Source organism: Sipha flava, unplaced genomic scaffold, assembly GCF_003268045.1.
Source record: "Sipha flava isolate LNK unplaced genomic scaffold, YSA_version1 283_pilon_pilon, whole genome shotgun sequence".
Taxonomy (NCBI): Eukaryota; Metazoa; Arthropoda; class Insecta; order Hemiptera; family Aphididae; genus Sipha; species Sipha flava.
In genome coordinates, this window is record NW_020272950.1 from 202,985 (window position 1) to 220,707 (window position 17,723).

Below are 17,723 nucleotides of genomic sequence, written 5' to 3' on the forward strand. Positions count from 1 at the left end.
CATGTACAAATAATAGATTAAAAAATACTTATAAATTATTACTATATTAACTATATTTTTGCTGTGTACTATCTTATATTATAATAATATATATTTATAATAAAATATACTTTTAATTTGTATGATATTGTTTGTATTAATAGATAAAGTGCATAATGAAAAATTGAAGAAATTCCATATGAATGCTTCAGTTAAAAGAAAACTCTTTGAAAATATTGACGTTGATAATGTTTCTAGTGAAGGTATATAATATTTTATTTCAAAAGAAATGTACTTATTGTTCTATTCTAAGAGTAATTATAATACTTTTAATATAATATTATTAAAATTATTTGTTAATATATTTTAGATGATACAATTCATACTTCAGCATCTCCTTTTAAAGTTACTCTGATGTCATCTATCAATTCTCCAAAAAAAAGTTTTAGTAAGTTATATTTTATAATAAATTGTGTCTATAATCGATAAAAGTTATTCAATTAAAAAATATTATTATAGATGATCTATTCTGAATAAAATCACCACTGTCAGAATCAACTATTTTGAAAAAAACTAAAAGTTATGAAAATCTCAACATGGATTACAATAAATGTATCTACAAATGTAAAAACATTCTAAGTATATTTAAACTTTTAAAAATATTAGGATATATTAAGTACTGTGTAATAATGTGGTTTATTAGAGTACATAAAAAACTATTTAAAATGTAATTAATTCATTTTTTTCATTGATTTATATTTGATTTTTGTTTTTATTATTAATATGTAATATTAAATTTGTATTTGGGTACAACATTATTTAGTTCTATTTTAAATAATAAATACATTTTACCTCTTACCTATAATATATATGATTTCAGGAATTTACTTATAATTTTTGTGTTCTAGAGATTGTAAATAAAACTTTAAGAGTGGTATTAAAAACAAAATATGATATAGAAACAATAGTTCAAAACCAAGACCAGTTGAACACGACAATCAAAAATTCAATTTTTCAAAAAGAAATAAATTTTCAAAATGTTAGTAACATCATCAGTGAACAAGAAAATTATTTTTATGTGCTCCCAATAACAAATGAAGATTCTCTTACTAAATTTGAAGAAAAATTTCCACCGATAAAACTTTTAAGTCAAATTTAGTATGTTTTACTAACAAAACAAATTATAATATATAAACAAATATACTTATCTCTCGATTTCAGAATTGAAAAGAAATGCTAAAAGAAATTTAACTTCAACTTTAAGTCAGTTATTAAGAACTGTATTTGATGATTCTTTATTGAAGGAGTATAGTTTTAAAGGGCAAAAGTCCAAAAAAATTTTTTCTACTCTCACCTCTTGTTTTGTTATTTTGGTAAGATTATTATTTAGTTAATTAATTAAGTATTATTTTAACTTGATAGTATCTGTATAATAAATGTGTATATAATATTATACCTAATTCTACAAAAGGTGTTATAATGGAGATATGACAATTTTAAATTAAAATTACATTTGAATGTGTCAGATCATTGTGTATATATATATATATATATATATAGGTACTAAGTAAATATTAATGGAATTCAATTAGAAATAAGTATAACTTTATTAATCCATTCAATTTAGTTTTCACCAAATTATCACATGACAAAAAGAAAATGATGTATATCTTTTACAAATAAAAAATTTCTATTTTTCTAAGCATCATTAATATTTTTATGGTTGATGTTATTTTTTGTCCTTTAAGCAAAAAAAAAAAATATATATATATATATATAAAATAATCTAACATACCTACATTATGATATCAATATACTTGTTTATATTTGAAAAAAGTTAAACAATTTAAATAATAAATATTCAACTTATATTAATAAATTCATTATATTATTATTTTTTAATAATTAATAATGTTTTTTTGTTTAAAAAAAAACTTTGCTAAAAGTAGATCATATTATTTAATATTATACTTGATAAAAACCTATAATCCAATAATTATACAACAAAACAAAATAAAATCCCATGATTTTACATTGATGTATATTATAAAATTTCATGAACATTTTATTTGTTTTTATTAATTGGAAAATTATTTATTCATTTTTTTTTAAAAACTGTAAGAAAAATGAAACTGTATGAAAGCGTTAATAATGCTGATATTCAATCACCATTAACTATTTATATTGCTGTGCATCTTCCCGTATTAAAAAAAAAAAAAAAAATTATTAAAATTTTATACAAATATTTACAGTTTCATGTTGTTCTAAAACTATATATACTAGATTATGCTTATTTATGTTATATTTAAATATATTTACATATAATATAATGCTTTGCATTTTTTTAAATTTTTTTTTTTTAATCTAATAAATAAAATAATATCTTACTATTTTATAAATTATATGCAGTTCTGAATAAAATTGAAATTTTAATGATATCCAAGAATAATTCTCCTTTTATTGAACTTGATTTTCAAATCAAATCAATTTATTTATATAAAGGTACTGGTAAAATATAAAAATTAAATAAGTAAGAGTAAAACTAAGAAGAAAAATAATCTTATAAACATTACATTATAATGTACTACTATCAATAAAAATATATTAATACGATAGATATCGGTAAATTATGTTTTTAAAATGTATTTTACTATTTCAAAAATATAAGAGTAATATTATTTTAGTTTCATTATATTAATGTAAATTTGTTGGCCAAATAATGTGACTATAATATTTCAAAAACATTATTTATACATTATTGTGCTGAGAAATTAATATTTATGTTTCATTAGTCATTACTAGAATAATGTTAAACAGATGTATTTAATATTTTTTTGCTATCTGGGGATCCCTTAGAAAATTCTTCCCCTATAAATTAGTTAGATATCTCGAAGTGAATTTTTATCCCCCTTCAACTTTGAGTTATCACGACTCGACTGTATATATTTACCAAATTCAAAAATAATAGTGTTGTTATGATACATTACATGAAATTAGAGTCTCTAGTTGTATATGATAAACAAATACACTATATTATACTCTATATGTGTGTACATATTAATACACTATACTCCAACATTTGACGTAAGCTTTAGAGTTGTTTTAATAAGAATAAAGAGAAGCAACGGTCCCAAGATGTCGATTTTGAAGTGATATTATGATAGAAATTTTCGGAAAAAAATGTAATGAAATAAAGTATTTAAAAAAGTATTAAACTGTGAAAATAGTTCAAAACTAGTAATAATAATGGATATATGTCTGTAATGACAACGCTTAATAGTTTAATCTTATATATATATATATATATATATATATATATATATACATATCTTACAATAGTTCTCTAAAAGGATCTATGCGGACCGCTTACGTCGCGAATCGTACTGGTGCAAAGACGAGCTCCTATTGTACTCACTTAATAAAATTCAAATTAAATATAAACAGTTTCTGATCACTGTGTGTATAATAAAATCTTAATAATTTATAACTTACCAACGCGTGAATAAACGATGATGTAGCTGACGTTGAATATGCGGGCAAGGAAAAATATATAAATGCAATTACAAATCGATTGGAAGAAAAAACGACAAAATATGAGAAATTCACGTCGAAAACACGTTCACTGTACGTACGACGTGATTGTCCGTAAATGAATGCGAGCCGCGGGTGGATGCGTCGAAAAACCTGGTATGCGCGATGCGAGAAAAATTGAAATAAAAAAAGGAAGAAAAAAAAATGTTCCGTGCGAGAAACGTGCACCAAACATTAGGTTGACGAATAAGAGAGCGACGCGACGGGGCTTAACTAGTGGTTGCTGCCAGAACAATCCCCTCCAATGTCGCCTGCACACCATGAAAGATAAATATGTCGCACACCTTCCCGCAACATCCCCCCGTGTCATAAAATTCCGATACCACCACCGGACCAATGTGACCTCAGTTCACTCAGCCGCTACCCTATAATAGTAATAATAACGATAAAAGAATTATAATAATAATGATTCCTGTTTCGGATCTACATTGCTGGCGCCTAATGGAAGTGATGCGCCGTAACACAAGCTAACATGATTTAATTTATTCTTACATCCCCTCGGACTGCGTGCATCGTACGTAACGCTGACCGGTGCATGGATACATCCACGGTGAAAATTTTATCCCAAACCAAATGTTATTCAAACGTCGCTTATTAAACTAATAATAATAATAATTGTACTGCCGAACATCACCAAATATTATCGATGGACGTTGTATTTGTTAAAGCTCACGAATTGTTCACATTAGTACAGATCAATTAATTTGATTTGATATACCAGGAATATGGTGCTATAACAATAAATGTACGTAATAATTTTGCTACGTTAACGCTTCTACAACGTATTCGTCGTATAAAAATATTTTTCGCTTAACACCTTTTGTGACGATTTTTCATTTTGGGATACTGATTTACATTTAGCATAATATTCACAGGTGGACATGGGGAGGCTTAGCCCCAAATATTTGAAAAACCTCCCAGTGGCGGCGCTAGGCGTGGGCGAAGTGGGCTATTGCCCACGGCCTCGCACCTCAAAGGGCCTCGCGTTCCAAAGGGATTTATAATCAACCATAGAAAAATATGGGAGAAGTATCTATACAAAAATGTTTGTATCCATGAAATTATTTTATTGTAAAAAAAAAAAAAAAATCATAAACATAATAATTATACATATATAGGTACTCGTCAATATAGAATAAATTTTAGTACCAATGTAGTTATTTTTGTTCCTATTATATATTGAAAATACACTAGTCAACAAGTGAATTGTGTATACTTTTGTTGCCGAATGTTATATTTCGTCATTAGTCATTACTATACATACCGGATTACACTATGCATTTTGGTGGTTGCCGATCGGCAAACGACCGCGACTTCTATAATTAATATATAAACCGCGTTTATATATAATATATAATCGGGACTAGACTGACCGATTCGGTGAACCGATTTTATCTAAACTCGATATCGTAATTTCATTTTGACAGTTGTTATTAGTTCAATTGGTTATTTTTATCAGGTTCATTTCGCCAGCCCCACCATAATGGAATTTTGAAATTTTTTTTTTCATTCGATTGTGCTACATTAGTACCGTTTGTTCTACTTGGTCCTGCGTTTGTGCTGACTTTCTAACCCTGGAAAATCAAATTTTATGTTTGGCGGGGCTGAAGAAATGTTAGCCCCGCCATATTGGAATTTCGAAAAAAAAAAGAAAAAAAATAGTTGATTCTTGATACACAAATCAAATTACTTGTTTAGTAAGAATCACTAAAAAATGTAGTTAGTGAAGCAAAAAGCCGAAATGTCCATTTCTTGTAAATAAAAAAAAAAATGAAACTTCCAACAGTATTATTAATTTAAAAAAATATGTATTTAATTTTAAAATTATGTATAAATAAAATTATATTAAGACTACATTTGCAAATAAAAGGTTAATAATTAGAGTATATTGTTTTAAAAAATTGTAAATCATAATATTTATTAAATAACTATTGTTACTTAAATGTTTACTAAAAAAATTTAAAAAAAGGGCCTCTTTAAGTCTACTTCGCCCACATATAAATTTTACCTCGCGCCGCCACTGAACCCCCCCCCCCCCAAAATCGAAACTATTAGAAATTATATTTGTTTTTATAATTATCTGTTTGTTTTTTTTTGAAAATCGTAAAATAAGAAATATAAAAAACTATTTACAATAGCATTAACAATACCAATTAGTCGGGCTACTTGCGAAAGAAGTGCAATGAGAAAAATTAAAATTTGGCTAAGGACATCGTTGGTTCAAGATAGGTTCAGCGATCTTTCAATAATATATATTGAAAAAGATATACCAAAAAAATATAAAAATGAATGGTATTTTGAATATCTTTGCTGATACAAACAGATATTTGTCATTAAAATAAAATATTAATTATTTTTAAATATACGTTATTTAGTGTTGTTTTAATACAATTTAACACGTTCACGGCCACGTGTCAACTATAGTTGACATTGGGTTTTCTTTAGATAAACCCGTGTCAAGTATAGTTGACATGGAGTCCATTAATTTGTATACATGATTATTTAACTCTGGTTCATTCTAATAAATATATTGACAACATGGTTTTTTTAAACACTTTTTTGTGTACCGATTGGTGTACTTGGTTTTAAAATCTGACAACTAGATAGCGATATTATATACACAGTAGTGTTTGTTGTACGCGTAATATTTTTCTTAGGTTATATGATTCTTGCATATGTTTACCGTTTGATTTTTGATAACTTGCCAAGTCAATATAGATAATACATTTCTACGATAACAAACGATAATTTTATCAAAATAATATTTATTAATAATAATAATATTAAAATGACCATCGCTCATCCACATATAGTTCATGAAACCTGGTCTGTTTTCCACTTGAAGCTCCGTTAACAATGTATTTGATCCACCTAAAATATTTCGCCTGGCAACCCAATTTCGCACTCATATTTTTCTTTTCTTTTTGCGACTAGAAATAATTTGGTTTGCACACTCTTGAGCTAAAACTCCGCAGACTGATAACACTACGTCTGCCAATTCTGGTTCCATTTTGGCTACTGATAAATTTACTTGGACAGACAAAATGTAGTGTAAACACTGTCGTCAGTGCTCGAATCAAAGTTACACTGATTCGTGGTTCACGGACGTGACTACTTTGATAAGTGTAAACCGGCCTTTATTCTATTCAGTGGTATAAGCCTTATCATCAAATCAATGGCAATCGAACCAGTATGAAAATTAAAATAGATTGAACATCGCAGTATTATTATGTAAAAATCATATGTGTTATATAATTAATACATTAATTTATATTGTATATACTTAATTAACTATACACAATCTGTTTTATTACTCATAGTGCTTATTTTTCATAAAGACGTTTAAAAATTATATTTATAATTATATTTCAAATAATTTAGTGGCACCCTAAATTTAAGTTTGCGGTACCCTAGAGATCCGCGGCACTCTGGTTGAAAACCTGTGGTATAAGGTTATTAACTATTTTCAAATATTATATTACTGTAAACGTTGAGCAACAATGCAACGCCAATGTCTATTATTATTTATATTATAATAAAAAGAGTAATAAAATAATATTATTTTTTCTTTAAATGTGGATGTGTCTATTTATAGTGTCTATGTCTATTTATAATGTGACTTACCATTTTGTAAAAATTAATTTATTTTATCAGTGTTCATTATAAGAATTAATAAAATAACAACTTACAAAATAATTAATAAATAACAACAGAAACGAACTATTTTGTCACGAGTAAATGGATAATAATAATATCAACCTCGAAATTTAGTTCGATATTATATTATATATCAAAATAAATTTCGAATTTTGATAAAATTATAACTGCATTTTGGTGGGAAGGTATTATCAATTAATATTTTATTCGTGGAGAATAAATATTAGCCTAATCTATTAGCATAAGGTTAGGCTACTCTAGTTTTGAAATATTTCATAATCACAGTGCCAAAAATAATTATGTGCTGCCATCTAGTGAATATTTTTTTGTGGGATAAGCCATAATGCATTTCAAATATATCAATCTGAAACGTATTATCACATAAAACAGATTTTGGTTTTTTGTAAGTTAGGCTGTTCTGGTTTTATGCGCCTCAATTATTATTCGAACTTGTGTTATTTTTAAAATTTTGATTATTAAAATTATTTCTGAAATTTGGCCTTGATGCATTATTATTATTATTATTAAATTTCCTAAACAATGTCTAACCGTATAGAAAGGAATAAGAATAACTATAATTTTATTTTAAAACTAAAACAAAATTTAAAATAAAAAACATCAAATAATGGCATAATCATATAAAATATATATTATAATTAGTAATAACGTAAATAACACATATTTAAGAGAATAGAATAAACGATGAAGTTAATATCGCTGATAACGTTAAATGCTGCATTCATTCTAACTATGCTCCAAGGTTTATAGATAATAATTATAATAAATAAATCATTATTATAAATATATTATATAAATTAAAATAAATAAATATTATCTATAAATCTCGATTACGCTCAATGCAACCAACACGCATTAGCAGAATCCATCCTCTGGTCACATTTGTTACATTTGTAAACATTGTGTTATCAATTAATATAGATAAAAAAAATTTGAATGGTAGTATATTAATTCACATGGTTATATGGTAATAATAACAACTATATTTGTAAAGTATACCATCGATAATAAATGATTAAATTGTGTGTTAATGACTTTCAAAATGGAAAATTTTTTACAGGTAGATACGAACATTTTCTACGATACAAACAATAACGAACGTTTTGCGATAATTATTCGAACTTTCACACATTTTAACCTAGCAACATTGTGTTAATGTCGTAATATAACACGATCCATCGATAGTTGAGTGCTTACACCTTTGCAATTACCTTGTTCTGTGAACCATACAAAATATCGTTCGCTTACGAGTCGTATAGTCATCTTAACGCCATCAGTATCGTTGAATACAAAAGGTCCAATGGAAACGTTGTATTTACTAACGAAATCCATTTGTTGTAGTCTATCTGTGTGCTGTCTACGTGCTTGCGTCATTCCGTCGTTATTTCGGATGTTGATAGATTCTCGTAGTCATATACCAACACTGACAATCGTATCTTGCTACATGTACAACGAAGGTTGTCCGTCACCATCGTCGTGTATATTTCATTACCAGTGATGTATCCCAGAAGAGTAGAAGATTTCAAAAAGTGGTAAAATTAAATTTATATTTTTCTTACACTTCATGTTTTCATACAAAATTGTTCTGTTATCAGTATTCTTTGAATAACTGAAAAATTGAGTGTTTGGAAAAATTTATAAAGATCCATGTTATTAAAATCATAAATTAATAGCCAATTGGTTTGCTGGTCGAAATGCTTGAGAATATTATGCATAAAATTTGTATAGTATACACCATTGAGGTTCAACTGTTTCCATGTTATGATAATAGTATAATATATTGTCATCTAGAATATATTGAATTACATTTGTAAACAATAATACTTGTAACTATCTATTCATATTTTCGTTTTTATCACATCTATTATGAATTATTCTTCACTTTTATTTGTAGTGAAAACTCTAATTAAAATAATTTTAATAACATATCCTTTATTGTAAATATTAATTGATTTTAGTTAGATTATTATGTGTATAATCCATACATAATTAATTCATTCTATATACCGAAATAATACTTAAACTATGTTTCAATAATGAACCTATTATTTGTCTTAATTGTAAAAATGCATACTAAAAACATTGCTAAATATCTTAGTTTTATTGATTTAAAAGCTGATGAAGGATGGTTTGAAAAGTTTAACAATTCAATATAACTTGCAATCAAATAAGCAGTAAGTAGAGAAAAGTGAAATTACAACTTAAACGTCAATAAAATCTAGCTATATAATATATTAAGGGCCAGTATTGCAATCATCAGTTACACTCCGATCACTGTTTAACGGTCTGTAAGATGAAATAATCAGTATTATAAACACCGGTCATTCTTTTTTTGACCGTCTGTTACTGGTTTAGAGAATGCTAAAGATTATATTATGCTACTGAAATATGAAGAAAAAAGTATAGTAGAAAAACATTGCATTGGGTTTTCTTATTATTAATATTATGAGCTACAAAAATTTAGCACTTGATTTATTAAAAAAAGAAATAGAACCTATAAAATATTTTTTGCCTTATAAAACATCCCAAGATCACATAGAAATCATATTTTCATGTATTAGATCAGCTGGAGGATGAAACAGTAACCCTGCTCTACAATTTAGATGGACTATTCGTAAATTGTTATTTAAAAATTCCTTATCATCTAGTAAAAATGCCAATTGCCAAAATTTGGAGGAGGATAAAGTAATAACAAATGGTATATTTACTCTTTCACATGAAAAAAGTGTGTTAATAAAGAAATGATAATTGGTAAAGAGATTTCTTCATTTTTATATTAAGATGATAATATATTTAGTCATTTTCAAAAAACATTTTATACTATATAGCAAGAAATGCAGCTAGTAAATTTCTTCAACAATTTCCATGTGCATTCTGTGATGCTATTATTTTGAACCGATATATTTTTCATAATTATTAATTAATAACATAATTATTCATTCTTGTCAATAACTGATAATATCTGTTTTACAAATTTTAAATTGCATGATAAACTTAAATTTGTTTCAAAATTTGTTTTTGATATTATACACTATATTGAAAAATGTTACCAAGAATATTCTACCAATTTGAAAGATAATAACTTTAAAAAAGATATAATCCTAAAAGTCAAACGTCAGTTTGTGCCTCAAAATTTTTAAAGCTTGAACATCCAATTGTAAATATATGTACCTTAGAATCATATGAAATGGAAATTTTGAAATTTATATTTGCTTATTATTGTATCTTAAGAGTTCATACTCAGTGTAAACAGTTTAATGAACAATACCATAGACCAGTCTTCTCTTAGACATAAATTAATAAAACTTATTTTATTTAACCATGTTTAAACTAAAATCTTCAAATCTTTATACTATTCTTGCTTGCTGTTATTACTCTTATCATGTATACAATTAATATGTACTATATAATTTTTAATAAAAGTTCTATTTAACCTGCATGTTAATGTTTTTAATGTTCTTTATCTAAATTTATAATTGTATTTTTCATTCAGGAAACATATCAAGACAAATATTTAGCTGAAGGAAACAAGTACACAGTGTAGTATTAGGCAATTCAAATTCAGGGCATATTAATGTCACAATAGAAAATGAGCTAGCCTAAACATTTTTTTTTATTTTCTTCTATTAGCACGTAAGCATATTATTATTATTATTATTATTACTGGTACCTAAATGTATGTAAGAAAGAGAATGAACTAATAAAGAGGTTTTTTCGTGGTAGTTGTGTAACACGACAACTATGGAAACATACGTTATTTTAATTGTTATTTTTATAAAAACTAAATTTTTTTGTGTCTATACATATGATTTTAATCGATGTTTACGATAACAGATTGTCATAGTAATACAATTAATCTGTAATAAATAATAATTTATTTTCTGGTATTTAATAATAATTTGTGGCTTAGAAAATTATTCATTCCAATTACTGAAACTACATTCATTAGTATTTTGTAGACTTGTTCAAGCCTTAAATCTCAAAACAAATGAATTAATAACTAGCATCATTTACAGAGACATTTAGCAGCTTATCTACGGATTCAAATGTCTTATTAAATAATAATTTAAATAATTTTAGGTGGAATGAAATATATATTATCATATAGTTCAATCGATACAACATACATGTGACTGTTATCAAGTCACTGTTACGTAGTCCCGAGCACGGTCTTAAAAGATAAGGTCCTCCAACTCTACAAAATAAGTGTCCCACTTACGATGTCAAATACGTTTCCGCTGCTGATCACTTTACATAAAGCACTGCTGGTTAGACGTTTTTGAGGTTATGTAATAATTTGTATTATAATTTTGTTTTTATAAATAAACATTCAACCTGAACATCTATGATCTATGTAATATGGTACTCTTGATTGATTGGTCTTGATTGTTTTTATAGAAAATTAGAAATCAAATATAGCTTTTACCACGGTTGAGGCTTACAAGACTAACTCAAGAAACAATATGGTTTAGACTATAACAAAACATGTCCTTAGAAGACTGAACTACTGCAAGTATATTTTCTATATAATACTAGACTGAAAAAATAGCGTTCAACCTATATTTCTTTGAAGTAGTACATATATAATAAATTCATACTTCAAATTATTAATATAATATAGCAATGTAATTAAATTACTTTTTAAAAATATAGTATTTAAAATGCCTGTAGGTACAAATTAAATTAAAAATTAAGTTTTGCAAAACTTTGCTATTTTTTTTTTTAATACTGTTTTCCGACTTTTTACTTTTATTTTCTTGATAGGAAAATTGTCGCATCCGCATTCTAACATAATACATAAAAGCAAATGCAATTATGTTTTCACCATGTATGGAGCAAGGAAAAGTTAAAGATTTTTCATTCATTAAGTTTGTTACAATTTATTTAAAAACTTCAGTGGATAAACAATTATTTGAAAAACTTTCCTCAATTTTTTGGATGAAATTAAAGAAAACAGTGTTGGGATGAATCAATCGACCTTTGATTTTCATGTTTACTAAAGTTGCAGATAACTGTTGTGAATATACTTGTGGTACAACTAAAGCTGATTCACATGTAACACAATCTTTGGTATATTTTAGCAATTGTTTTGAAAAATAGCCTATGAAGAATTGTAATTTTTAATTAGTTAATAGTAATTTATAAATTAGTTTATTTTATGTACCAATTAAGTATTATATTAAACAATCTTTAACTTCAGCTTTTGAATAATCATGTTCAACTACATCACTAAATTCCCATTCTTTTTCTATTATTATTTTAGGTACTTGTCGGTTATCGCGACTACCTAGCGAGACGTATTGAATGGTGGTTATTATTAGCATTGGTGTGGGGATTTTTTATAGATAGCTAATATGACCTTTTACTTGACATTTTCCAACGCAGTTAGTGTTGGACCATTGTCGTGTGTCGTGTCATATTATTACAATGCAAATCTGGGATTTACTATCGAACGAAAAACGGTAGTCGCGATAATCGACAAGTACTTTATTTTATTTAATTTATTTTTTAAATTTTCTACTAAATGTGATTTTTCAGGATAGTAAATATCTTTCAAATCAGATATTGTTATGACTGGAGTTAATGGTGAATCATCATCTACAGTGCAATTTCCACTTTTTGGTGGTTTTAAAATGCTGTAGGATGATAGAATTTTGTAAAGTTGGAGAAATATAGGTGCTGATGGGTGATCATTAGATCCTGCAGCCTGATGAATTATTCCGAAAAACATCTAGGTAAAATACAGTTATTTTAAAAAGTAGTTTTAATTAATATATTTTGGTAGTATTGTATTATTATATAATATACTAACTTCAAGTTAGTCTTGATTTATTTTTCCAGTTGATAAATACTTAAAGTTCCAGCATGAATGTAAGTACTTACAGAGATCTAAAGTAGACTGAATGGTGACTTAAGCCACAAGCAGTTATGTCAGTTAAATATTCACATTTATTTATCATTCCATCTGTGTATTGTTTTTCCCAATCATCCAACCAAATTAAAAATGATTAAAGAAACTGTAAGTTAATTAAAAAACTCTAATTAGACTTTTAAAAATAACCAATATTTTAATATTATTAAATTAAGCTTAATGTATATATTTTATTTTATAGAACAACATACCAGATAATCATTATCATTTACTTAAAGTTCTTCAGCACCAAATTTACTATTAAGAGTATCAAAACAGTCATTAAATTTACGGCAGAACATAGCTGTAGTATCACAATCTTCTAAGTTAGGAATATTATAAGATTTATAGAATAATAAGCCGTTACAAACTGAATTACTCAAAACCTTCAAATTACAAAAACATTGGTACAAATAAATTGTTAAAAATATGTTAGGTTAGGTTAAGTTCTAATCTAAATATTCTTATTAAGTCATTTATAACTATTTTAATTGTTTCATGTTTAATATAGTATATAATTATATAGTTGATATAATAAATATGCTCAAATATATATAATAAATAAATAAATAGTTAACACATAATCATGTCATACACATACTATATATATAAAGAATTTATTTGTTTGAGTGTAATAAATCCAGTCCTCTGCAGATTCTTACAAAAAATAATTTATTTATTATGGTTGTTAAATGCTCTTGACTTTCAAGTGTGTTGAACGGTTTTTTTTAAATATTTATTGTTGAATGTTTTGTCCAAAATATTACAAAATTTATTTAAATTTTGATCAATAGTTATTGATTTATATTTAAATGTATTAATATTGTCTATTCTACAAATAAATGTAATATTGTTTTTTTTTCAGTTTATGTTTTTTATAATGTAGTAGTAAATATAGTAATGTTTTATGTAACTATTCAAATATATTTCAATGTTTAATTAATCTGTGATAATTTACTTGGTGAACTGTTAAGTTAAAATTAGATGCGTTTGTACTCTCATTGTTAATTAAAATATCATCAGTTATTGGATCATTACCAAAAAATGATTAATTGTGTTCTCATTGTATATAAGAATCTTGCTTACCACTATGAAGTAATTCAGTGTTATCATAATACAATTTCTATACATTTCATGTAGAATTATATAAAATAATTTTGTTATAATAATTATTGAATTAGTTATTTACTTTATAAAAATCTTTGCTAGAAAGAGTGTCTTAATTTATTAATAAATTGCCCGATGTAATTTTAAAACTTTCCATTAAAGTAATTTGTAAGATTAAGTACATTATTTTATTTTTTATTATATGATTATGTTACATTAACAGAATTTTCATTAAACTTCAACCGTTTCCGTGATGCATATAAATATGGTACAGCATTAGACTGCAAATGAGGCCTTAATAATTGAGTCTAAACATTATATCAATTATAATTATCGGAACATTTAAAATGTATACAAAACAAGAGTAAACTACTCATATTGCCATAAAAAAATGAATTATATAAATATTCAATAAAATAATTATGTTTCAAGATATTTTTATACCATTGCTTAAATTTAATGAATTGTATTTTTTTATTTAATAATACTTACCTACTATAGATTTAAGTATGTCTAATGTATATACTTACTGAATATAAACCATTCCCTAAATCATAAATTTAAAATTTTTTTTTTTAATTAGATCTGTAGTAAAATGTTCTTTGCATAATTTAAGTTAACATAATTTGAGTCAAAATGCTCAACACCCAATGCTTTTGACCAATCCTTCTTTCTAATTTCATCTTTTTGTATGCGAAACAGATAGTTTTTTAAACTTATTTTATCCAAAATAACAAATTTTATTTGGCATTGTAAAAAAGATGAAATTTAATATAGAGAAATTGGATTATAATAGACAGGAAAATAAGAAAAAACCAGATGAAAATAAGCAATCAGTATTGTTAATAAAGGTTTGTTTATTCCAAATATAGTACATTTTATATGTGTATTATGTTATTTTTCAAATTTTAGCAGTATTGTATTTAATATTTATTTCCTCACCTCGAAAACATCTAACCATCAGCGCTCTAAGGTGGTCATAATTGGCAATGTTTTCGTCACTGTAAGCGGACGCACTATACTAGGCCGGCGGGGGAGAAGTTTTCGGACCTTATCTTCTAAGACCGTGGTTTGTGGTAAAAACAGCGGAGAATGATTTTTTTCTTCCACAGAGACGCCAACGCACCAAACGGTTTTGATAATATTATCGCAACTCATCGTCCGTACATATTGTATGCACACTACCGGTCTACGATTGAGTTCATTTCTTTATCGCGCGTCGCCCATTGCAGTTTCCGTTCATCTCAAGTTCCTGCGCCTTACCTTTGTCGAGTGTTAATTTGCGATCAACGTACGTCGACCGACACCGTTGTGTTTTCCATTCCATCCGGAAAACAATTTGTTCCGAGCAAACCCAGCCGTTTGTCGAGTGGACCGATTGCACGGCTTGTTATTCGATTCTTCGCCATAACTTCCAACTAAGTAAGTAATGTTTATATGAGGTCAATTGCGGAAATAAATTGAATCCTCTACATGAGTGCATCCACGTGTTTTTCACGATAAAAAGAGACAGAAAGTTGTTTGGAAAATGTGAAAAATAAAGATGGTGTGGTAACTCGTGTTTTTCTCTTAACGTGTTAGTTGTGACATCGGTCATCAATACGAACCTTGTTGGATGGTTTAGTTATTTTCCGTACGAAATGCGCCTTTACAACAAAATTAAAATACTAAAGACATCTTGACGCGGTCCCGCTGCGGTGCAGGTACATTAAGTACACCACTATCGCGGAGCCGCGCCCGCTCTCTACCCAGTCAAAACCCGGGCAACGACAACACCGTTTCCGATACTACCCACCCACCTCGGAAAACCGGGCAGGAGTGGGAAAAGTTATCGGAAGTTACTGATTATTAGCAACTAATCATTATAGTCCGCGACTGGAAAAATGGTCTATTACCGTCACGAAAATTGCGGAATTTTCATCGAAGTGGTTTTTATTATGGTGAAAATAGTTTTTGCACTTTTATAATTAATGTTATTATAATTAGCTGAAGTTAGTTGTTTTTGTTTGAAAGTTTATGGCTAACGGGTGAGGTACATCACGTGGGTCATGGTGCTCATGAACCAGTTTTCGTGTAGCCCACTGTAAGTTTAATTTTGTGACAAGTTCGATATCATTGCAAAAATCTGTCGACATAGCTTTTATATTTGGTATAGAGCAGGAATAGCAAACCTATGGCATACGTTTTAATGATACAAGTAAAAAATTGTGAAAATTATACTATTTATAAAATTATGATTATAAGAAATTCAAAAAAATAAATTATATATATTTTAAGAATGACAATATTTCTTATGCATTCATATTTTTCGTCAACTTGTGTTTGTCTAAGTTAATTCGCCAACACAAATTTAATTAAAACGAAGGAAAGAAATGTTTTAACTGATGAAACAATTGATGCTTGTGTTTCACTAGGAATAACTATAATTTAATAAAAATAATGTAATAAATCTTTAATTTTATTTTTATTTGTAGAAAATATAATTTTTTTTGGATATGTAAACAATTTTCATAACCTTAATTGGAAAAATTTGGCATTTGAACCAAAAAAAGTACGCCACCCCTGGTATAGAGTATTTCACTCTTCAAGTCTTAAAAATGATATCCAACCTTTTAAATAGAAATATTTTAAAAGTGTCATTAAATTTAATTTTTTATCCATATAAATATTATATACAGCCAAAAATCCCATACAAATTAATTTTAAATTAAATTTAATCTGTTTTATAACCAATAGTTACACAAAACTACGTTTTAAATAATGCAAGGTAATAGTTCATTAATAACTATGCCCCAGCCAAGACTATTCTATGCGAAGCCGGTCATTCAGCTAGTTTAAAATAATAAAATACTTAGTTGAACTGTATAAATACTATCTGCATAACCCTCGCCCGGGAGATATTTTACTAATTTAGATAAGATCTTTAACAATTTCTAGATAAAAAAAAAATTCTGCTGAAAAAAGCATACAATCTTTGTCTATTCTAACAATGTAAGTTAATATTTTTCCCTTTTTCTGTCATTTTATTCAACCTTACTTATTAATAATGCTTATTAAGAAGCGTTTCCTCACCCTAATACTTATGCTGCCATATGAAAAAAAAACCCTGACTTGTGCTAACTCAATCAGCTATAAATCAATTTACTATACAAAATAAAATATTTCTTAGTCAACCATAATGTAAAATGATACATCTAGTTCGCAGTCAAAAATTCTTTCGACCCCTAAAAATGCAATTTTTGAAAAATTCTTATTAAACCCAAAATTTCAAGAAAATTGGATTTCATTAACATTTTTTATTTTCATTTTAGAATAATGAAACCCGCTGCTGTTGAAACTGAAATTGAAGGATCAGGATTTCGTAATGGAGCAATAAAAAAAGACTATACTGTGGAAAAAGTTTTGAACAAATGTACAATAAACGGTAAACTTTATTACTATTTAAAATGGAAAAATTTTT

At 26.7% G+C, this 17,723-nt stretch overlaps 1 protein-coding gene and 2 long non-coding RNA genes across 3 annotated transcripts in view; all 3 read left to right on the plus strand.

The window, feature by feature from the left end:
* Window positions 1–511: 511 nt before the first annotated feature.
* LOC112685599 lies at window positions 512–11,754 on the plus strand. The gene is made up of 7 exons (XR_003148817.1): window positions 512–618; window positions 888–1,137; window positions 1,201–1,352; window positions 8,306–8,521; window positions 8,587–8,777; window positions 10,739–10,878; window positions 11,326–11,754. It is a non-coding gene; the product is annotated as an uncharacterized LOC112685599 (long non-coding RNA).
* A 1,029-nt stretch (window positions 11,755–12,783) lies between these two features.
* Window positions 12,784–13,577, plus strand: LOC112685600. The gene is made up of 3 exons (XR_003148818.1): window positions 12,784–12,980; window positions 13,087–13,264; window positions 13,359–13,577. It is a non-coding gene; the product is annotated as an uncharacterized LOC112685600 (long non-coding RNA).
* A 1,799-nt stretch (window positions 13,578–15,376) lies between these two features.
* LOC112685601 overlaps window positions 15,377–17,723 on the plus strand; it is a gene marked incomplete in the record, with an annotated part of 3,648 nt that continues 1,301 nt past the window's right edge. The window contains 2 exon segments of the mRNA XM_025557529.1: window positions 15,377–15,685; window positions 17,575–17,723. The exon segment at window positions 17,575–17,723 is cut by the window's right edge and continues 360 nt beyond it.